We start from the raw sequence: 22,487 nt of genomic DNA on the forward strand, positions 1-22,487 counted from the left end.
CTTTAACAATACTGTAACCTTTAATAGTTTGTGCACTTACCTTTAAACACTACTTTTAATCACCTAACTTTCAAACTACCCAACTCTTTCACTACTTTAACCTTTCAAAGTTTAAAAATAACTCATTCCTTTTAAGAATGACCAAACACTTTAATCTTTGACAAAAATATACAGCAAACACTTCAATATTTACAAGTATTTTTTAAACACTTCACAAAGCACTGTCTGAAAACATAAATAAAGTTCTGCTGTCCTTTGGGCTTCAAAGTCTGAAATGAAGAACAAAAAAAAAACGTCTCATCATTGTGAAACAAGACACCTCTGCGAACAACTGTGCGACTATGTCTTGTCAATGATACTTACCTTTCGGAAACAGAAATGAACTCCATCTTCGGGTAGCCCGTCCTCTCTGCGTTCTCCACGTCAGTTGGTCCTGGAGCTGAAAAGGCAGAAAGAAAACCTTCACCCAGGAGCTAACGCTACTCTTCATAAACAACACATTTCAAAGACAAAGTACTGGTTTCTTGAGCAACTTACACTCACGTCAAACAAATTGCCATACGGCCACACATTTCAACAAACATTTAAAAAAAATACAACTTCACCGACTAATACTTCTACCGCCGACTCGACCGACACCGTCCTTCTCATGAAGGAGGAGCGGTTCACCATGACAGCAAACATTTCACAAATATGAACAATTACGTTTCCAAAGCCTGCCACTGTGGATGACAAAGCCGATCTGCCGCCGCTCTATCAGCACATCCAGACAACTTCAAACACACACACGAAAATCAGTCTAGCGACATCACTCACCCGTTCGTAGGCGACAAATGCGGTAGAAAACACTTGCCTGGCATCGTACAAAACCATTCGGCTACACACAACGTACAACTCACCATCACCAAAGCACAAAATAGTCATTTCCAAACGAATAAACGCGGAGCACTCTGAAGAAGAGACGGAGAAAGGGGAAGAAAAAAAAAACACTCACCTGGAAGGCTAACGCTGCTTGTGCTTCTTACCGTTGATAGCAATACTAACGACTGTGACACACCGTACACGCAAAGTACAACTCACCATCACCAAAGCTCACTCGCCTCACACGACAAAACAAAGCTCCACCACCTTGCCGTTCATGCCTTCTTTGCACTCCACCGACACAGGTGCTCTTAATCAACGAACACGATGAGGCTCGTACTTCTACCTCTGACTACTACTACTAGTTAAATTTTTTTTAAAACCATTCGGCTACACACAACGTACGACACACCATCACCAAAGCACAAAATAACCATCCAAACGAATAAACGCTGACCGCTCTAAAGAACAGAGAAAGAGAGACAAAAGAAAAAACAAACTCACCTGGAACGTTAACGCTGTTTGTGCTTCTTCGTTGACATCTTAGCACTAACACCACGTGCTCCCCGTTCCGTGGCAACCTTTTACAACATTTTCATTTTCAACATTTGACACTCTCCACCATCTTGCCTTCTTTGCCCTCCACCGACACAGGTGCTTTCTGCTTCTTCACTTCGGTCGAACATTAAACGCTCACCACCGTTAATACTCTTCGTCGTGTTACAGGCGTCCATGACCACAAAGTAAACCTCCACCACCTTGCCGTTCGACGCCTTCTTTGCACTCCACCGACACAGGTGCTCCAGGTGCTTTCAATCAAGAAACACGACGACGCCGTACTTTCGCCTCGCCGCCTCCTTCTCATACGAAGGCGGAGTGGTTCAACTCAGCCATCAATCGTCACGTTTCACTCTGTTTTTAATAGCACTGACCAGTTTGCAGGCGACAAATGCAGTAGGAAACATTTACCTGGCATCGTACAAAACAATTCGGCTACACACAACGTACAACTCGCCACCACCAAAGCACAAAATACTAACTTCCAAACGAATAAACGCGGACCACTCTAAAGAAGAGAGACAGACAGAGAGAGGAAAGAAAAAGAAAAAACAAAAACCACACTCACCTGGAAAGATAACGCTGTTTGTGCTTCTTACCACTGATTGCAATACTAACGACGGTGACACACCGTACACGCACAAAATACTAATTTGAAGCACGTTCCAAACAAATAAACATCGATAGCATTACTAACGACTGTATTCACCATCACCCAAGCTCACTCACCTGCAGTGTGCTTCTTCTTCAGCGTCCTAGCACTGATACGGCGTGCTCCCCGCTCCACCGACACAGGTGCTTTCAATTAAGAAACACCATGACGCTCGTACTTCCGCCTCGCTGCCTCTGACTCGCGCGAGACCTTCCGTCTCATACAAAGACGGAGTGGTTCACCTCAGCCATCAATCGCGACGTTTCACTCTGTTTTTAATAGCACGCACCCGTTGGCAGGCGACAAATGCAGTAAAAAACATTTGCCTGGCATCGTACAAAACCATTCGGCTACACACAACGTACAACTCACCATCACCAAAGCACAAAATAACCACCCAAACGAATAAACGCTGACCGCTCTAAAGAACAGAGAAAGAGAGACAAAAGTAAAAAAACAAACTCACCTGGAAGGTTAACGCTGTTTGTGCTTCTTCGTTGACATCTTAGCACTAACACCACGTGCTCCCCGTTCCGTGGCAACCTTTTACAACATTTTCAAACATTGGACACTCTCCATCTTGCCTTCTTTGCCCTCCACCGACACAGCTGCTTTCTGCTTCTTCGTCGTGTTACAGGCGTCCACGACCACAAAGTAAACCTCCACCACCTTGCCGTTCGACGCCTTCTTTGCACTCCACCCACACAGGTGCTCCAGGTGCTTTCAATTAAGAAACACGACGACGCTGGTACTTCCGCCTCGCGCGAGACCTTCCTTCTCATACGAAGGCGGAGTGGTTCAACTCAGCCATCAATCGCGAAGTTTCACTCTGTTTTTAATAGCACGCACCCGTTGGCAGGCGACAAATGCAATAAAAAAAACATTTGCCTGGCATCGTACAAAACAATTCGGCCACACACAACGTACAACACACCATCACCAAAGCACAAAATAAACGCGGACCACTCTGAAAAAGAGGGACAGAGAGAGAAAAAACAAACTCACCTGGAAAGTTAACGCCGTTTGTGCTTCTTCATTGACATCTTAGCACTAACACCACGTGCTCCCTGTTCCGTGGCAACCTTTTCCAACAACAACATTTTGAAACATTTCACAATCTCTACCACATTGCTTTCTTTACACTCCAACGACACAGGTGCTTTCTGTTTCTTCACTTCGGTGGAACATTGAACGCTCACCACCGTTAATACTCTTCGTCGTGTTACAGGCGTCCATGACCACAAAGGAAACCTCCACCACCTTGCCGTTCGATGCCTTCTTTGCACTCCACCCACACAGGTGCTCCAGGTGCTTTCAATCAAGAAACACGATGACGCTGGTACTTCTGCCTCGCGGGAGACCTTCCTTCTCATACAAAGGCGGAGTGGTCCAGCTCGGCCATCAATCGTGACGTTTCACTCTGTTTTTAATAGCACTCACCCGTTCGCAGGCGACATATGCAGTAGGAAACATTTACCTGGCATCGTACAAAACCATTCGGCTACACATAACGTACAACTCACCTTCACCAAAGCACAAAAAAGTAATTTCCAAACGAATAAACGCGGACCACTCTAAAGAAGAAACAGAAAACAAACAAACTCACCTGGAAGGTTAACGCTGTTCGTGCTTCTTAACACTGATTGCAATCCCTCCACCTCGACGTTCCAAACGACCACCACCCAAGCTCACTCACCTGCAGTGTGCTTCTTCTTTAGCGTCCTAGCACTGATACCGCGTGCTCCCCGCTCCACCGACACAGGTGCTTTCAATTAAGAAACACCATGACTCTCGTACTTCCGCCTCGCTGCCTCTGACTCGCGCGAGACCTTCCTTCTCATACAAAGGCGGAGTGGTTCAGCTCAGCCATCAATCGTGACGTCTCACTCTGTTTTTAATAACACTCACTCGTTGGCAGGCGACAAATGCAGTCAAAAACACCATCACCAAAGCACAAAATAAACGCGGGCCACTCTAAAAAAGAGGGAGAGAGAAAAAACAAACTCACCTGGAAAGCAAACGCTGCTTGGGCTTCTTACATCTGATAACAATACTAACGACTTTGGCACACCACATACACAACGTACAACTCACCATCACCAACGAACAAAATAAACGCGGAGCATCCTAAAGAAGATAGACCAGGGGTCGGCAACCCAAAATGTTCAAAGAGCCATATTGAACAAAAAAAACAAAAAACAAATCTGTCTGGAGCCGCAAAAAAATTAAAAGCCTTATATAAGCCTTATATGAAGGGAACACAGGCTGTAAGTGTATATTAGCTATATTAGCTTACCAAAATGACTAATTTGATGAATGAATCCTTCATGTACTCACCATCTGTGAACGGTTTTCCACGCGTTATTATCTCCCGGGTTGCAACAAAACTAGCAGCAGAAGTGGAGTTTGGAGATGCAATCCACTTCTTAAATCTATCTTTGCGCTCCTCTAATTTCTCCAAAAGTAAAGCAATCGCACTTTTCCTCTCACTCCCAACTGGGTGGTCTGCTACAAATTTAGCATGCCTTCCCTGGAAATGTCTTTCCAAATTACTCTTTTTGTTATTTGACAACTTCTCATTACAAAGCAAACATGCAGGCAATCGGCAATGAAAGCAGATGATTCGGTCCATTCTTCCTTGACTCCTCTGTTCTCATCAGCTATCTTTCGTTTTTGCCCTTTGGGATCCATGGCCCATGACACACCCGCCGGTTTGTTTACAACAGCCACCTGCGTGGCACCGCGCCACGCTGAAACGTGTGTCGCAGGCTATGACGCACATCGTCGCTGACAGAAATGTTGAAATTTAATATTTATTATAAACATTTTTACAGCATTGGAAAACGTTAAGAATGTTTGTGTCATGTTTGTCCTCCCACAGAAACCATATTAAAACAAAATATATATTCCCCCCTATTTTTTTTTCATTTTCATACATTTTTGAAAAAGCTCCAGGGAGCCACTAGGAACGCATGCGGCTCTAGAGCCGCGGGTTGCCGACCCCTGAGATAGACAGACAGAGAAAGAGAGGGAGAGAAAAACAAAACAAAAACAAACTCACCTGGAAGGCTAACGCTGCTTGTGCTTCTTACCAGTGATAGCAATACTAACGACTGTGACACATCGTACACGCAAAGTACAACTAAGCATCACCAAGGCACAAAATAAACGCCGACAACTCTAAATAAGAGAGAGAGAGAAAAAAAAAACAAAACAAAAACAAACTCACCTGGAAGGCTAACGCTGCTTGTGCTTCTTACATCTGATTGCAATACTAACGACGTTGACACACCGTACACAAAATGTACAACTCACCATCACCAAAGCACTAAATAAACGCGGGCCACTCTAAAAACAGAGAGAGAGAGAGAGAGAAAACAAACAAACTCACCTGGAAGGCTAACGCATTACAGCAAACATTTCACAAACATGAACAATTACGTTTCCAAAGCCTGCCACTGTGGATGACAAAGCCGATCTGCCGCCACTCTATCAACACATCCTGACAACTTCAAACACACACACGAAAATCAGTCTCACTCACCCGTTCGTAGGCGACAAAACCATTCGGCTACACATAACGTACAACTCACCATCACCAAAGCACAAAATAGTCATTTCCAAACGAATAAACGCGGACCACTCTAAAAAAAAGAAAGAGACAAAAAAACAAACTCACCTGAAAGGCTAACGCCGCTTGTGCTTGTTACCGGTGATAGCAATACTAGCGACTGTGACACAACGTACACGCAAAGTACAACTCACCATCACCAAAGCACAAAATAATAATTCCAAACGAATAAACACTGATAGCATTACTCACGACTGTACTCACCATGAACAAAGCTCACTCACCTGGAGTGTGCTTCTTCATTAGCATGCTAGCACTGGTATCTATCACGTGCTCCCTGCTCCACCTGCACAGGCGCAGCAGCAGGTGCTTCCTGCATGTACCGCTCATCACCGTTCAAGCTCTTCGTCGTGGTACAGGCGTCCATGCGGCCACACATCCACCTTGCCGTTCGATGCCTCCACCGACACGGGTGCTGCAGATACTTTCGGCTTCTTCAGTTCGGTGGAACATTGAACGCTCACCACAGTTAATACTCTTGGTCGTGTTACAGGGCGTCCATGCGGCCAAACACTCACCGACATGACGACAAAGCAAAGCTCCACCACCTTGCCGTTCGGTACCTTCTCTGCACTCCACCGACACAGGCACTGCTTCTTCTCCGTGGTGTTACAGGCGACGGCGAAAATCTTCAATGCGGCCGCACATTCGACGACAAAACGAAGCTCCACCACCTTGGCGTTCCATCGCTTCTTTGCTTCACTCAAGAAACACGATGGCGCCTCGCAGACTCGCGCGAGACCTTCTTTGCAGTCAACCATGTGATCCATGTGTACAGGTCACCTGTACACATGGATCACATGGTTGACTGTTTGAAAAACTGTTCATAGTTTTCAGGAGTATAACCCCCGTGCAGACACTGCGGCGGGAAGCAGAGGAGAGCCGAGAGGGGGGGAGAGAGCCCCCCCAAACGACCCCCACACCACAACCAACCAGGTGTAGGGGTCATAACGTGATAACGTTAGTGGGATTCGAACACGACTTGCATACATCCAATCCAATGAACCTATGGTCGCCGTGATCGTAACCCGCTGCGCCACCACGTTTGAGTCTGATAACGCTTCGCTGAAACACTCTCTTATCTTCGTACTTCGGGTGTTGCACTTACACACGCTTACACAGGCTTACACAGGCTTACCTGTCTCTCTGAATATTCAGACAATTACAACAATTAAATATCGACATTATTTTAAAAACAAAGACAAATCAAGTTCCCCCTCCCTCACATATCTCACCTGTCATCTTCTCTTTCTCCAGCTCCGTTGGTGTATATACAGAAACGCACATACAATAAATAGGGAATACATCGGGAATAAATCGGGAATAAATCACTGACTTGTGGTAGACCTCGTCACGACTTCACGTCTCTGTCCGTAGCTCGGTTGGTAGCGCGTCCGCTCCGCGTTCTGAAGTCGTCTAGCCTGTGCGGTGGATCCGGGTTTGATTCCCGCATGTGGTCGTGTTAGACAAGAAGAATTGAGATAGTGCTTTTAATGAAATCAGACAATCGAAGGTTTTATGTCATTCGAAAAAAGAATGCCGAATTGGACAATTCCCCAAATCAAATACGGCACGCAATGACACGTTTTTGCACTTAAAAATAGTCTGTAGATTTGAAAGCCCAAATAAACAAAACACGACTAATGAGTACATCTCAGTCAAATGTTCAATGACGATTTGGCGCAAATACCGCATAAAGTGAGTCAATTTAACTGAAGAGTACAAAGCACCATCATTGAAAGTATTTGTAGGAGATCGTTGCAAATCTGCTCATGACTTACTTCAAAAATCGGTTGCACTGACTGATTTTTGTACCTTAATTCACTACGTGCCGTATTTGATTTGGGGATATTCACTAATATATACCGATATGACCAAGATCTCAGAGAACATCACAATTTCATTTTAAAACATACTCTTTGTAACGTTGGGGATCTTTAAGTGAATATGCTGATTTATTGGAGCCAGTGAAGGTGTTGCAGGATGGGTGTAACGCATTTCTTTGAGTAACTTACACTTTGACTTCTAAAGAAGTCTCTTTTATCCACTTTCTTTTTTCAGACATCCTGGCTGCGCCAAATTACCAGACACACATACATACACACACATGCACGCACGCACATTGTTTTTGGACGGTAAAAACTACAGGGATGTCGTCCGTGGCTGCACCCATCCTAACCCCAACCCTTACTTTAGTATGTCAAAAAAACAACAAAAAATTCCACCAAGTACTTACTTTAGTATGTTCAAAAAATTGTGCTAACTACTGTAAATTTTTAGCTAAGTACTTACTTTAGTATGTTAAAAAATGTTCCTAAGTACTTACTTTAGTAGGTAAAAAAAATTGGACTAAGTACTTACTTTAGTATGTTAAAAAATGTTCCTAAGTACTTACTTTAGTAGGTAAAAAAAATTGGACTAAGTACTTACTTTAGTATGTTAAAAAATGTTCCTAAGTACTTACTTTAGTAGGTAAAAAAAATTGGACTAAGTACTTACTTTAGTATGTCAAAAAATGACCATAAGTCCTTACTTTAGTATGTAAAAACATATCCCCAAGTACTGAAAATTTGTTCCTACGTACTTGACTATTTCATATATATATAACACTTACCTATTGTATATATATATATATATATATATATATATATAAATATATAGATATAAATATAGATTGTGTTAAAATATATTAATTTTTTATATATTTTAACACAATCGACTGTCTGACACCTTAAATACTTTAACCTTTAACAGTTTTTACACACTTACCTTTAAAAATGAACTGTTTTCTGTGTTTACCACCTTAAAAAAGTTCTAAAGTGTTATACTTTAAAAATGTTCCAAAGTATTTACCACTTTAAATAATAATTTCAAAAATTTTCCTAAGTGTTTAACTTCCTTGACATAATATTTTAAAAAATACTTTAAATACAGCTTTCAAAATTTTTGCTAAGTGTTTAACACTTTCAAACATACGCAGAGAGGAAGTTGGGGGCGGGGAACAAAAAACTACCAGAACAAAAAGAGCAAATCGGCTCTGCGAATAAGCGTTACACTCTACCGGTGGCGGTCCTAGCCTGAATGGCACCCTGGGCAAACAGCCGCTGTGGTGCCCCCCCCCCCACACACACATCCCTCGCACTGGCTCACACCCCCACCAACCCAAACAGAATATCAGGTGACAAGTAAATGTATGAACTTTATTAAGATAGAAATACAATAAAACAAAGTATACATTAAACAACCAATTTAAAGTGCACAACCATAAATATATGCAAGATCTATATTGTTTTTAAAGTGCTGAATTGAATTGAACTGAAAGAAAATACACATTTCACATCACAAGCATAGAAAAGCACAACAAAGACATAAGAATAATTGAATATAAATAACAACAATAAAAATACAAATAAAAATACAGAAATCCTTCATACACGCAGAACTAAAAGCTGACCCTTCCGGTGAGAACATCTCCCGTCGCTCTCGTTCCGAGGAAAAAAGACATCTGATGCCGCCTAACTCGGTCCTCGGAGGCTTTTCCCCAGTGGTGGCTGAACTTTGTGGGGGGGTTCAGACATTTCGGTACAACAGCACATTCCATTTGGCATGTTGTTCAAAGCGCACAGCGGTCGAACCATGCACGGTTTTAAGAAATAGCAAAACTGGATTAATCGCAACTAACGGGAAAAAAAGGCAGGTAAAATTCACAGATAAAAAAACACTGCTATTTCTATCTTCACACACACACATAAATGAGAGCAAAATACCACCCACCTATAGGCTCCTGCTGGGGAGAAGCAGCGGCAAACTCCTCGTGGCCTTTCCGACACGTGGCGGGAGACGCCGTACGAGCCGTGGAGGTGGACGGGATCTCCTCGTCCTCAGCTACGGATGAGGCCTCTGTTGCCGGAGACTCGTCCCGGGCGGGAGGTGCTGGTGCCCCTGGAAAAGTGCATCGATGTAAACATGCATGAACGGCACGCTTCAATGCATTACAATGCAAAAAAAAAGCAAAAAACTGCCTCGTCTCAGGGGCTGACATCCTGTGAGCTCACTGGGGAGGGAGCTCACAGGGTGTCAGTGTGTGTGTGCTCTCACCCCTAGAGGGAGCTCCAGTTCCATGACTTGTACATTTAGATTTCCACATTTGCTGTATTTGCCCTTCACTGAGTGTGTGTGTGTGTGTGTGTGTGCTTCAGCAAAATACAGTAAAAGGACAGTGCTGATTTAAACTCCTTTCTTTCACGCACGTTTTAGAATCAAATGCGTGACGTCTGGAATCGTAAAGCCTATAGGCATCCTACTGCACGGTCAGAATACACTGAGCAGAGGGTGCATTTTTAACTTCAAAAACAAGAATTCCATTGAGGAACGTATTACGCATGGGTAGTTGTATTTATGTGCCTTTGAACGGGTTGAAACCTGTAGTGATTGCTTCAAAGGAGGCAGTACTGTAGCCCTACATTTAAATAAAGCCACAGCGAGGCATTTAATAAGTATTAAGTAATAAGACATATTTAATAAGTCACAGACGGTGTAATAACAGTAACAGAAATGCGTGTGAGAGAGAGAGAGAGACGGTGTATGTTTGATGTGTGTGAAGAGACAGAGAGAGAGAAAATGAGATGAGACAGACGCACGCACGCACGCACGCCCTTACTGCCGTCAGTTTGTACAATTCGTTCAGCATCTACAATTTCCGGTAAAAATGTGGTATTTCCTGCTACCCGATTCGGATGTCGGCGAGAACGGGAACGCCTTTCGCCTCGGCTGTTTCAGAGTCGCTCCCGTGGCAAGACAATGGCTTTACCCGATCGGCTTGTTCGCCACGCCGACCTGCCAAAGTCCGAAACAAATGGCACGGAAAGAAAACAAGAAGTCATTTGTGAGAAACGCGCTCCATCCCCTCTTCCTCGCCGCCGCTTCTCGCTTCACACCTTTCGCCGAATTACTCCCTAAAAGTTCCTGGGTGAGAAACTGTCGCAGTTTCAGTGGGTTTCCTTCTGTCAAAAGCTGAGATACATTTGGTCAGACTTTGGAAAAAATCACATTCTGTGTTTGGAATGTCTTCAAGTGGAGCTTTGAATGGCTTTACGTCCTGAGGCTGAAAATTTGTTTAGTCTGGACCAGAAAGCAGTAATTTGTGAGGATTCTGAAGGGAGTCCGGCCTATTTCCTCATTTTTAAAAGGATTCTGAATCGAGTTTGATTCCTGTCTAAAGAGAGAAATGGAGCGGGTGTTTTATGGACATGTGGGGGAGGGGGGCGGTCACACATGCTGGCAAAAGTACTTGGTACTTCAGTTAAAAGTGGGAGGAACGAGCGAGGCGGCGCAACGAGGATGTGTCAGAGAGCTGCCCTCTCTGAGCCGCTTACAACGGAGGCGGATCGGAAAAGTGACGACGGGTGAATCTTTGGTCGTGCGATTGCCGATGCTTTCGCGATCCCTCAAAATCAGAGCTCTGAAGGTCCGTGTAATCGACGGCTCCCTCAAAACGTTTCTCCGAGGCTGCGACTGAGTCCGAAGTACATTCAGACATGTTCCACCAATGCCCCGGTGCGCCGAGCTGGGAACAACGCCCGACGATCGACGGTGTTTCTCCGCGACACCCAGAAGACGCCGCCGCACGGTTTGCTTTTACGAGTACAACTACCGGAAGGTCGACTACAGCCTGATCTGAGAGGTTACGGGGTCAAACAAACTAGTCGGGACTTCAGCCCATTTCAAAATCGGCCTTCATACGGTGCTCAGAGAAAGCCGAAAAGGGGGACTCGAAACTCAGTGGCCGTTCGATACCTTGTGATCTGAATCTGTTTTTTTTTTTTTTCTCTTTTGTTTCCTTCCTTTTTAAGTGCCCCTGTCAACTCCAAACTGAGAGTGCTTTTCGCAATCTTGGAATAATAAGGCGTTTCAACATCATACCATAGAACCAAAAATGCCGTGTGATTTCAAAAAGAACAATTTAGAGTCTTTTCTGGCTCACGCGCTTCTCATTGTGGAGCTGCTCTTCTTTTTTTTCTGCCCCGTAATGTTGAAAATTATGAGTCAACTTTGTGTCAGCCGTAGGGAGGTGCTGTGATTTCAGCGCTTGACGCAGTTCAGCACAAGTTATTATGTGCTGAATGAAAAAGGCGTAATTGCCTGTCCTTTAAATGTCATTTACATTTTGACTTGATAACTCTTAAACTCTATAAACCTTACTGTAAAAATATATAAATCAAATAAATAAACACACTGCTTGTTTGTTTCGCTCTGTCCTGATTCGTGCATTTCCTCTACCTTAACTGCTCTTCATAAAGTTTGTCCCCTGTGTTTGCACTGTTGTATTTTGAAATGTCACAGTTCTACGACCTTTGACATCGTCATCTCTGAGTGGTATGATTGCTACGCTTGTGATCCCGTCTTGTCTTTGTCAGTATCCTGTAATAATTTATCCCTACTGGTAGCCTCTACTAAATGGTAAACATGTTTTCAAAGAGTTCTGATGGATCTGGATAGTTTCGTGAATAAATGAGAGGCCCGCTCTTCAGCTGATTGGACTGAGCTCAAACCAGTCTCACTACAGTTCCCAGAACTACCTTACCGCACAGCCATTGGGCAACCGCAGACCGGAAACGTGAGTCATATCTATAACTGGAAATGCATTGACGGTAAAGAGCAACGCTTTCATTTCAGGTTGTGCGGGGTGTGCACTGCAGCATTAAATAGGCCACCGACACAAAACGGGGACCACATAAATCCCCCTGACATTTCTGCGAACGGAAATGCAAATGTTTATTTTGAAGGGAAAAAAAGTAGCGAATAAAAATTTTGTAACGCTCGACCTCAAAATAAGCATTTTTTCTGAAGACGAGCGGTGAGGGCTGGAATCAGTTGAAAACTACAGAAAAAAATGTAACAAGTCGAGATGCTTGCAAAATATCCGCACCTCGAGCCTCGCGGGCGATCTGCTATCCCTTTTCCTGTACTACTTGACAGGGTGGTGCTACTGCCATCCTTCAAACGCTTTACTAAGACACTGAGGAGGGAGACACTTTAACAGACAGTTTAGCACTAATGACATAACAAAAGTAGCGACGGTAGGGATAAAAGCAGCTGAAAAGTGTAAAGCTGTCGAACTAGAGGTTAAAACGGAAACGCCGAGAGAAGTTGAAATGTCAGACACACATCAGCTGATGTGTAAGCGGTGAGAACATAGGCGTTGTCGTCTGAAGAGTAAGAGATGCAAGCAGCTGAAACACCTGTTGAAGAGTAAGAGATAAATGTGGTTGAAATGATGGCTGCTGCAACCTTACCAAAAAAAATGGCCGTAACACCGACGACGACAACGACAGCGTGCTTTGCTTCCAGCTGCTGCTGCTGTTATAGTAGTCCATGTTGTCAGGATTAATTGTGTTAAACATGAGCAGAATGAAGCTATGACTGTGCAGATCACGTCCAAGCATATTAAAGTTTTTGTTTTATACTGACTATTACATTTGGAGTCGCTCATATCTGCACGCCATCCAACTGCAAGATTGAAGAGCTCTGTTAAATACTTCAGCGGGTTCAACAGTCCACATTTTGGCAAAGAGAAACTTTTTTTTCTAGTTTAAACACTCTCATGAGTTGTTAGCTCCTTAACAGAAATGCTTTTCATTGCTTTTCTTGCTCTTGTTCTGTTTATCTGTATTTACTCTGTTCTAAAAGTCACTTCCACTGACTTGCAGGGCCTTTTTGTCATTTCTTACTTCTTTCAGGAAGAGGTAATAAAGTTATTTTTTGGGTGTTGTTTTTCAGTCATACCTTACTGAAAGCTCTCCAATCATTTTGTGTGAAATGTGCACGGGCTGCCTCCACTGCTAATATGAAGCATTCTGCACAATGTACAGTGTGAAAAATGTACAGCATGTTCATGAAAATTACACTTTACAATACTCTTATTGATGCTAATGTATTCCTCCAAACTGTGTAAAACAGGCACTTACATTTCCCAAATTCATTTAATGCGCCATATGATCCAATGATCATCATGGAGGACTCGCAAGGTCAAATCCCTCACCGGCGATGATTGTCACTGCAATCGCTGAACCTGAAAATGATGTGGAATGTGGAAAAACGGTCGGCTTAGGTGGCTCGGTTGTGTGCCTGCGACTGCGATGAGTATTTTCTATCTGTTTTTATGTCTGGCTCCGTTCCTCTCCTCTCCATTTGACATGTTTTGAGCAAGAGAGCTTCATTTTAATCACTGCCAGGTTTGAGAATCCCGCTTGTAACGACGCCATGTTCTCGGGCTTTGTGACAACAGGTCGTCGCTTTTGATTTTTATTAGACCCATGTCAGAAAATCATTAGTCTTATGAGCGCTTCGACGCATTTTTCCCTATTTCCCTATTAATCGATTGTCTCAGCCATCAAAACTGACAAACTCCTGTTCAATTAGCACTAAAGTTGCTGGTAGCACCCTTTGGTGTAACTGTTTTACAGGTGTCTGACTTTACAAAATGATAAGGGGGTTCGAGCACACTGACTCCAGAGGAGAGGAAGTTTGTAACATAAAATAAATGGACTCTGACAGATTAGCCCTCGTCAGGCTTTTCAACAGACTGACTCACCAGAATGTCACAACGCCAGATTTAGCATAAATCGCTGGCGTTCAAGCCATTGCACGCGCACCTAGAGGTTAGAGAAGCGGCTTGTGATCGGAAGGTCGCTGGTTCGATTCCCCGAGAACCGAACCATGAACTTCCCCGCGCCGTCGATGATGGAAAACTAGGCGGTTAAACGACGTCGTCGAGGGAAACATCTCCGCAACGTGTTCCCTTGCGGTTGTCGCAAGAACCGCGCTACCGACGTGGCTAAAAATACAACTAGAATGAGCAAACTAGAAGGCAGCCATTTAAAAAAATGATAAACTACACCTACAATTGCTGCATTTCAAATCTTCTCTCTGTGGTTACAGCTGCTACGCGGTCCTTATTAATATTTACTGCCATTTTAACAAGTTGTATAACTGTGAAATCTCTGGCCGTAATAACTGTCACACCTCTTCTAAGGCTGTGATGTGCTGCTAATTGGCATCCAGTGTAATATGACACACCTATTTTACGTTGTTATTTCAGACCCAAGTTGAATCCTGATTTTTCAGGGTGCACCTCTGTTATGTTCCCTACCTGTTGTCTGTATTAAATCCCATTCTGCTCTCAGCACTTTTCTGATTTATTTAAAGATACGGCGGGTGTTACTCACGAGGTCCGTCTCCGTGCCCTCGGGCTACAAACGAGCCGACTCGCCTACAACTTGATTTAACCTCGTCACTCGGTTTTGCCGTCATCTAATCTGTGGAGTCAGGTGATGATGGGGGAGCTCAATCTTGTGAAGCTACGCGGCTAATGGTGCGTCTCCCTGTCGGCTCACGTGCTAGAAGTGCGGCAAAAGTGACCTCGGGCGGAAGAGAAAGTGGTGAGAGAGGTCACGGAAAGGTCAGAAGAAGACAACGCGGGGTTGTTAAAGGGCCAAGGACAGAAATGAATGGGATGACGGTGGCTTTCTTTGTACCTGTGTCAGATATGTCAAACATGCATGCTGCAACTTCAGTGCTAAAATACAAGAGACGAACCATGCATGCATGCCAGCCACGTGCCAATATCGCTACACTGATCCCAGATAAAAGTCCATCGCATGCACACGCTGTTCTCTTACTGGACTGAAGCGGCTGCGGAGTGACGGTCGCCTCTTAAATATGTGGAATGCTTTCGATTAAAGAGCGCTCCAGAGCTGCAGAAGTGGGATTTACGCTGCCGGGCGTCATCGGTGTGTGTATGCGACCCGGGAAGGATTAGGTTTTAATCTCTGATGCAGATTATGACTTGGGTTTCTACGAAAGGCTTCACTACTGTCAGATGCTGTATCGGTGGCAGGAGATGTCTGTTACAATGCTTACCCTTAATTCATGACCGTTGCCCTCGGTGCACCAACAAAAAAAAGGGGATTCTTTCTTCCTTTCGTCAGATCTTTCTCAAGATGCCTCCGGCTCGTTTTCTTCTATCAAACACCTAGATGTGACAGAGACAGGAGAGGAGTGAACGACGTGAGACGTCATCAACTTCTTATTTAACCCTTATTAACACATTCTTGGTAACAAGCAGCCACGGGGTACAGATTTTCACGCATTCACACACAAGGACTTGTCTCAAAAATGTCAAACTCTTTTTTTTCAGCATTTTACAATTCTACCAACCTGTCTTAAAACGTCTTATCGCTGCATTGATGTCTTATTTTGTTGGTACTTTGGGACCATCCCTGTTGTTCTCTCTGACACAGAGCAACACGCCTCTTTGCTGCTGAGCAGTTCACTGTGCGTTTTGCCTGGCTCAAAGACACGCCAACAGTAAAGCTGTGGAATGTGTTATTCATACACTCCCTCCACCTGCCGAGGTGCCCCCCCTTACACTCTGGGGACTTCAGATCAGCAATTGTCCCGTCACCAGCCTGCTTTTCCAAACCCTCGAGCCCCCGAGTCACGGTCTATTTCCTGACCGCTTATAGAGATTTGCTGGTTGGGTGGAAGTGTGCTCAACAGGCTTTCGGTGCAGCCTGACGCACTGGCTTCCATAGCATGCGAAGAAAGCTTAGCTAATGGCCTGGTCGTTAAGCCAAATCTTGGAAAACATCAGCAGTTGCTGTAACTTCCGTACTCATTTGGATTTCACTGCATTCTTGTGTTATGCAGTTTTTCCATGCACCACTGGCAGAGTGCTCATTTAGTTTAGTGGTTTTAACATGGTTGGACTTTTTAATATAAATGCACGTGTACCTGTTCTGTAAATTGTATAAAATAATCTGTTGTTACTTTTCTGGGATCTTTTCTTTTCTTTTAAGTTTATGTAAAGCTATGAATGCACGCCAACAACAGCTTCAGTCCCATGTCACAGTATAAAAACTACGCATATAGCACACGCATATAGACCTGCGTGCATACATGCAACACACCGACACCAGCAGAGACACTGCCGCCCACATTCCCACTGCGTTCGTCAAACTGTATCCCGCCTGACATTTTTTACTCCACCCACATCCCTTCACTCACTCCTACACACACACACACAGGTTGTTTATCATCATAGCACGGTCGGAGTCAGTTTCATTTCAATCCATCAAGTGAACTGTTCAAAAGCATTTAAGCATCAAAAATATTGGCAAATCTGCTGACAAATCGCCGGAAATGAATTTTACCCTCCCTGATAGTTGGAGCTAAACCTCCGTATCTGAAGTGTGAATGCACACGATGGGTCACTTTAACCTACATGTGTGTATGTGAGTGCGCAGAGCTAGTAATAATCTGTCAGCTACCATCAGCGTCTGCAATGCTGCTGTTGAAACACACTGGAATCTGACACAAACGCACGCACGCAAGTACGCTCAAAGGCACGACACAGCTGCTTGGGAGAGACAAAGAGGGCTGGGGATTACTGAGGGTTACCCACTGCTACTGCAGTATGCATGCATGTGTGCTTGTGTATATTATCCAGGCCGTCCTTATGAGGACCAACTGTCCTAGCAAGGAAAAAAAGATAACGAGTTTGTTGGTTTTGCCAGTTCTGGCTACTCTTTTTTTCTCTCTCTCTCTCTCTCACTCTGTGTGTGTGTGTGTGTGTGTGTGTGTGTGTGTGCAATACATGTGAAAGACCTTCATCTGTTTGTGTAATGTGCATTCTCCCACCCCACTGCTAAGCATCCATCAGTGACATTTACTGCATGGACCTTAAGATAACCACCACCCGATGACATGAAATATTGATTAGCACACTGTCTCTGTCTTCCTCTCTCTCATTCACACGCATGCACGCACACGCGCACACACACACACACACAGGGCTCTTTCCCCGTAATAAAACTCTAACCTCACTGCCTATGTCATAGCTTCTATGTACGTTAGGGTCACGGAGTGCGCAGTTAAAATGATTTGTGTGCAGTCACTTTTCCATATTTCTCGTAGAGAAGACAGGTATAGATACATTGGAAGATGTATTTCACTTGTGGGATGCTTAGTTTAACTAACTACTTTAGGATTTACTGAAAAACACATGGTGGCTTTTATCGATGTTTGCCGTAAAACTCTATGGATTCAGTTCTGATGACTAAATGAGATCACAGATTTGGATAAGTTTTTATTTTTTTCCCTTTTCTGAATTTGGAAAAGGCTTCGACCGAGCTGCCCGACATATCAGACCGCCAGGATGACGGTTGCAGGCCGTTTGGTTGTGTCTTCAAGGCAAAGCACGTTCAACATGGACGTCAGAGTCAACTTAAGCTCATTTTCCTCTTCCCTGTTTGTAGCATTCAAAGAGAATGAAAGTGCATCTGAGGTTTGCAGAGAGGCCAGTTCACTGACATTAGAGTGTTATCTGCTCTTTGCCAATGACACCGTCCTTCTGGCTTCAGTGAACCACGGTCACTCCTGTGCACTGGAGCAGTTTGTTGGGTGATTGTGATGCGGATCAGCACCTCCGGGTTCTGAGGTCCCGGTTTGCTCTCTGAAACATGTGGAGTTCCTGTGTCTTGGGGTCTAACTCAGATGAGCGAGCAGTTGCCGTAACGTGAATGCCGTACCGCGCCGCGGTGGAGTCAGACGAGATGATGCGAGCGTTTGGGAGAGAAGCTCCCTGTGCGCTGAGCCTGCTGTCACTCCCGGGCTGTCGAATACTGATGTTTCGGCATATCCTTTGGCGTTTCATCCAGATTCGGGATGAGTCGTGACAGACTTTAATGTGCCTCCAGTGCAAAGAAATCTGCATCAATCGCAGATGATCAATGCAGCTACACAACACAACATAGTTTCTAAAGGGAGAAAGTCCCAAAAGAGGTGGAGATCAGAACTGAGCGAAGGCTCATACATGACTTCACCCAGGAGATCGAGTAAGAAGGGGAGACTGCCGGTTCTGGGGGCTGCTGCCGAATTTGCCGGCCGTTGTTTATCTAAACACAAACTGTGCCGGATGATTCCGTGTTGAACATCTTTCTTAGCTTGAAGGTTTAAAGCTGCTGGCTTGTGATAAAAAATACGACAATTTCGGGTGTGAACTCACCAATATGTTGGTAGTGTGGTGAGTCAATAGGTAGCATGAATACATTAGAGCAGCTGTAAAAGGCCCAACATCTCACATCTTGCTTGTGTGAAAATGACTCATTCAGCTGTATTGGAACCACTTTACACCACATCTGTTCTCAGGTATGGCAAACAGCAGGTTGTACAAATTTAGACTATTTCATTGTTACTTTTTTAGCCTGTCAGTGCTAATCGGAGCACTGCAAAAATCACCTTAGAGATTCAATTGAGACCTTTGAGTTTATTTTCTGAACTTCCTGTAGTGTGTGTGTCACATGGTGGCTCCAAAACCAATTGTTGTAAACTATATGCTCTCTATTTGTGCAGTGAAAAAAAAGGAAAAAAAACAAAACAAAGGCAAAACCGAAGCTAGAGCGGATTCATGCAGAAAAATGTTACACCGATGGGCACAAGACAGGACAGATTTTTACGCTATACCACCGATCAAAGACCTTTAGCCGCCCGATGAACGGAAGCCCGTAACTTATTTAATGGAGCAAGTTTATAGAAGAATGCGCTCTGGGACCCTGGTCCTGCCCATCCACCTCTAACATCCTCATGACTTTGCAGTCAGAGCGCTTTCTACTTTGATATCAAACGTAGGTCATTTTGAGCCGTTTGCACAACAAATGCTGCCTTTTATCTGGTGAGGACGTTTTAGCGAGATCAAGGAGTGAATAAACCTCTCCTTTACCTCAACTGAGCACTCAAACTGTGCTCAGATCAAAAGCCCTTGATCTGAGCACATAAACCCCGCTCAGTCGCACGCTGTTGAAGACTACTGTTGTAATATGAAAGCATGTAAGTCCTAACAAACCCTCTCCCTGGATAAATACAAAGTTTAAATGAATACACTTTGCACACTTCAAGAGGATGCTGCTGCATGGAGTGTGAGCTCTCCAAGGTGTGGCTTCGTGACATCAATAAGGTAGACTGTCGCTGTGTAATGAGCTGAGAAACTGCATCCCACTCTTTGGTTCTCTGGTGGCTGGAGTGTTACAGGCCTTGTGCTATTTTTGATGAGAACTGAAAATACGTGTCTGTTCTGCTCAGGCAGGAAGGCAGAGGACTACACAGCAAAAGGACTACGTGTTCCGGTGCGGCTAGGGGCTGCCGACGAGCTCGTAGCTGGTGTTAGTGTTTTCTCAGACAACGCTACCTGTTAACTTTTTATTGAATACCGCGCGTGACAAATACTGTCGCCCGCTGTTTGTCGTCTTTTCAGAAACTCGCCGTTGTTCGGAGGGTTCAGCAGCACCTAGTCTATTATCTTCAAGTGGACTTGACAACGTGCCTTTATGTGTATTTATAGTATGCGAGGTACAATAGCAAAGTCAATACTGTTATTACCCCTGAAGAGAGAGTATGAAGTACTTCCAAGAGCTGCCTGTATCCTTTTGAAAGTATTTTGCAGAGTGGTCAGTTTATTTTAGAAAATAGTCATGTTCTGTGTGAAACCTGGCAACTATACAAAAGCAATTATTCTGGATGTCAACTGATATGTATTTTTTTAAAATTCTCTCTTACTTTTTTCCCACATCTACTCATTTTCATTTTACCACTTTTTTTATGGTTTAGCTTGCTTTTGGGAGAAAGCAGAAACCAGGCGCTGCATGTAAGTCATGAGTGCGATCTGGTTTTTCAGTCTGAGGCTACAGATCAGCAGCTCGCGGCGGCTGGCGGGATCTGGTGGGCGAATGAAACGGAACAGCTGATGTTTTCATGATGCAATCCCAGCACGGAGTGGGTAAGCACATCATCGGCAGCTCGACTGGCTCTTTTATTTAGTTATTTACTCAGCAGTTCAGCCTGTGGGCACATGCGCTTGACTCCACAAAGCACAAAGAGGGAATGCTGTACGAGTTTGGTCCCCACAGGTCTTGTTGGCAGCTAAAACCTGTCATCTCCAGCCGTGGAATAAAGTTTAGCTGAAAAAACATCTGAAAATATAAATCAAATTCATCTTTAACTTCACTGTGTTTTGAGTCGTTGGTGGAAAATGTTTTAACAAATAATGTGAAAGTGTCATTAGTGTCATTTCTAGCAGCGGCAGCAAACGTCTCAGGTAAAACCGCTGTACACGCCTGAGGAAACACGCAAACAAAATCGGTTACCTGCGGGTGCATCTAGCGGCTAAAGAGCCAGCGACTTCCCCAGGAGTTGTTGAAACAAACACAGAGTCAAAACAGAGCGAATGTTGGACCTCGATTCATCGGGTGGCGGAAACACGACCCCAGTGTTGTATAGTGATGTCGCTCTGGATCTGCTGGGTGTGTAAGTAAGTGGCTGTTTGCTAATGTTGGCTAAAACATCTTTATACCGAGATTATATGTCTATGTTGTGTTTACAGCTTGACAAGGTTATTATCTCGACAATGTTTTTACCTCAGAACGGTTAAATAAACGTCTCCGAATGAGTCCTCAACGTGTAGCACCGCCAAATCCACAGCGGGGTCGTTCGTTCCTTTTAAACATTCTGGGTCGGTCCTGCAAAAAAACGCAAAAACAAGCTTTAGTAAATCGAGCACACTCGCACTGGAAACTTAATTAATTGGCAGTTACTTTTCCCCAAGCACCAAAGCAGCATATGACAGAAACATGGAGGGCACCCAGTCAGAGCACTGTATTCCAAAGGTGTCCAAATGGCATTTTGATTTGCATGTTTCCTCCTGCCAACAGGAATGAGCAATTACAGCATGTTGCACTCGAGGAAGACAGGCGGCGCTTGGCAAAAATCACACACTGTGGCTCGAGACTCAGAAAATAAGCAATTAACACCTGCTCTCCTACCCTTGCTCACCACTCCTGGCTCGCAATAATTATTTTCAAAGCTCTCACCACCCCATTGAATCTAAAAATACAAGCATGCGTATATCCATGTATGTGCTTTCTCTGCTTGTCTCTCTGACTCGCTATTTTTTTAACACACCAGCAGAATCACAAACACAAGCACCGGATAAATAAAGAAAAGCCTTTTCCGCTTGTGTTTTGACAGAGCTAAACAGGCTGACAACACAGAAAACATTACAGCTATATGTTCTGTCCTGAGTATTTATTTATACTTATATATAAAATCCTCCAGCTCTCCTCTAGTTTTAACACATACACAGAGGGTAGGAAGGTCTCTTAGCTATTCCTGCTCCTTCCATTACAGCGCAGCAACGCGATGCATTTGCTGAAGCACTATACTTAGCGACAGAAAGGTATCCCCTCGCCCTGTCTCAGGAAGTTTGGAGAAAGTGTAGAATCAGAGAACGCAGAGTGGACCAAATGGAGAGTCTGGACTGGTGCTGTCATTTGTGTCTCGTGTCTAATGTTGCCGTCTACGGTGGAAATGCAGACCGTGCATTAGAATGAGAAGAAAAGGCAGCCTGGCAGCTTTCCGACCAGAATCCATTCTGCTGCACTAATGATATCTGAATGTGGCCTCTTTTATTTCGATTAAAGAAGCAGACATTTTGGGGCTTATTCACTTTCTGGCACAGAGTTAGATAAGAAGATCAACACCACTCCTGTACATGTATTCTCTGTCCAAAGTTTTATGAAAACGCACCAAGCAGTACCTGAAGGGTCGCTTAAAGTCAATTCACGCATTTAAAACAGCGGCATTTCACAGTGAAATCAGTTCATTCCAGGTGAATTGTCCTGCTTCGTGGATTCTCTCGTGAGGGTGAAGTAAATCTGCAGCGATGGCCACGAC

At 44.2% G+C, this 22,487-nt stretch overlaps 1 protein-coding gene and 4 long non-coding RNA genes across 7 annotated transcripts in view; 1 reads left to right on the plus strand and 4 right to left on the minus strand.

Moving 5' to 3' along the window:
• Positions 1 to 129: 129 nt before the first annotated feature.
• Positions 130 to 1,710, minus strand: LOC124055671. Its single transcript, XR_006842754.1, has 3 exons — positions 1,611 to 1,710; positions 364 to 1,423; positions 130 to 269 (listed from the first exon to the last, which is right to left on the minus strand). It is a non-coding gene; the product is annotated as an uncharacterized LOC124055671 (long non-coding RNA).
• A 280-nt stretch (positions 1,711 to 1,990) lies between these two features.
• LOC124055672 lies at positions 1,991 to 6,209 on the minus strand. 3 transcript variants are annotated; one of them, XR_006842757.1, is made up of 4 exons: positions 5,927 to 6,209; positions 3,768 to 4,045; positions 3,077 to 3,645; positions 1,991 to 2,340 (listed from the first exon to the last, which is right to left on the minus strand). It is a non-coding gene; the product is annotated as an uncharacterized LOC124055672 (long non-coding RNA). The 3 variants fall into 3 exon arrangements; XR_006842755.1 differs by lacking the exon at positions 5,927 to 6,209 and having other exon boundaries at positions 3,768 to 4,207; XR_006842756.1 differs by lacking the exon at positions 5,927 to 6,209 and having other exon boundaries at positions 1,991 to 2,281; positions 2,842 to 3,645; positions 3,768 to 4,207.
• Positions 6,210 to 7,013: 804 nt separating this feature from the next.
• Positions 7,014 to 15,757, minus strand: LOC124055673. The gene is made up of 3 exons (XR_006842758.1): positions 15,624 to 15,757; positions 9,477 to 9,644; positions 7,014 to 7,123 (listed from the first exon to the last, which is right to left on the minus strand). It is a non-coding gene; the product is annotated as an uncharacterized LOC124055673 (long non-coding RNA).
• On the plus strand, positions 9,975 to 11,008 carry LOC124055674. The gene is made up of 3 exons (XR_006842759.1): positions 9,975 to 10,102; positions 10,148 to 10,150; positions 10,777 to 11,008. It is a non-coding gene; the product is annotated as an uncharacterized LOC124055674 (long non-coding RNA).
• A 5,231-nt stretch (positions 15,758 to 20,988) lies between the features above and the next one.
• LOC124055432 (gamma-aminobutyric acid receptor subunit gamma-3-like) overlaps positions 20,989 to 22,487 on the minus strand; it is a 93,906-nt gene continuing 92,407 nt past the window's right edge. The window contains exon 12 of the transcript XR_006842640.1: positions 20,989 to 21,274. The gene's annotated coding sequence lies outside the window, so the exon portion shown is untranslated. The remainder of the gene's footprint in view (positions 21,275 to 22,487) is intronic.

Source organism: Scatophagus argus, chromosome 24 (genome assembly GCF_020382885.2).
Source record: "Scatophagus argus isolate fScaArg1 chromosome 24, fScaArg1.pri, whole genome shotgun sequence".
Classification (NCBI taxonomy): Eukaryota; Metazoa; Chordata; class Actinopteri; family Scatophagidae; genus Scatophagus; species Scatophagus argus.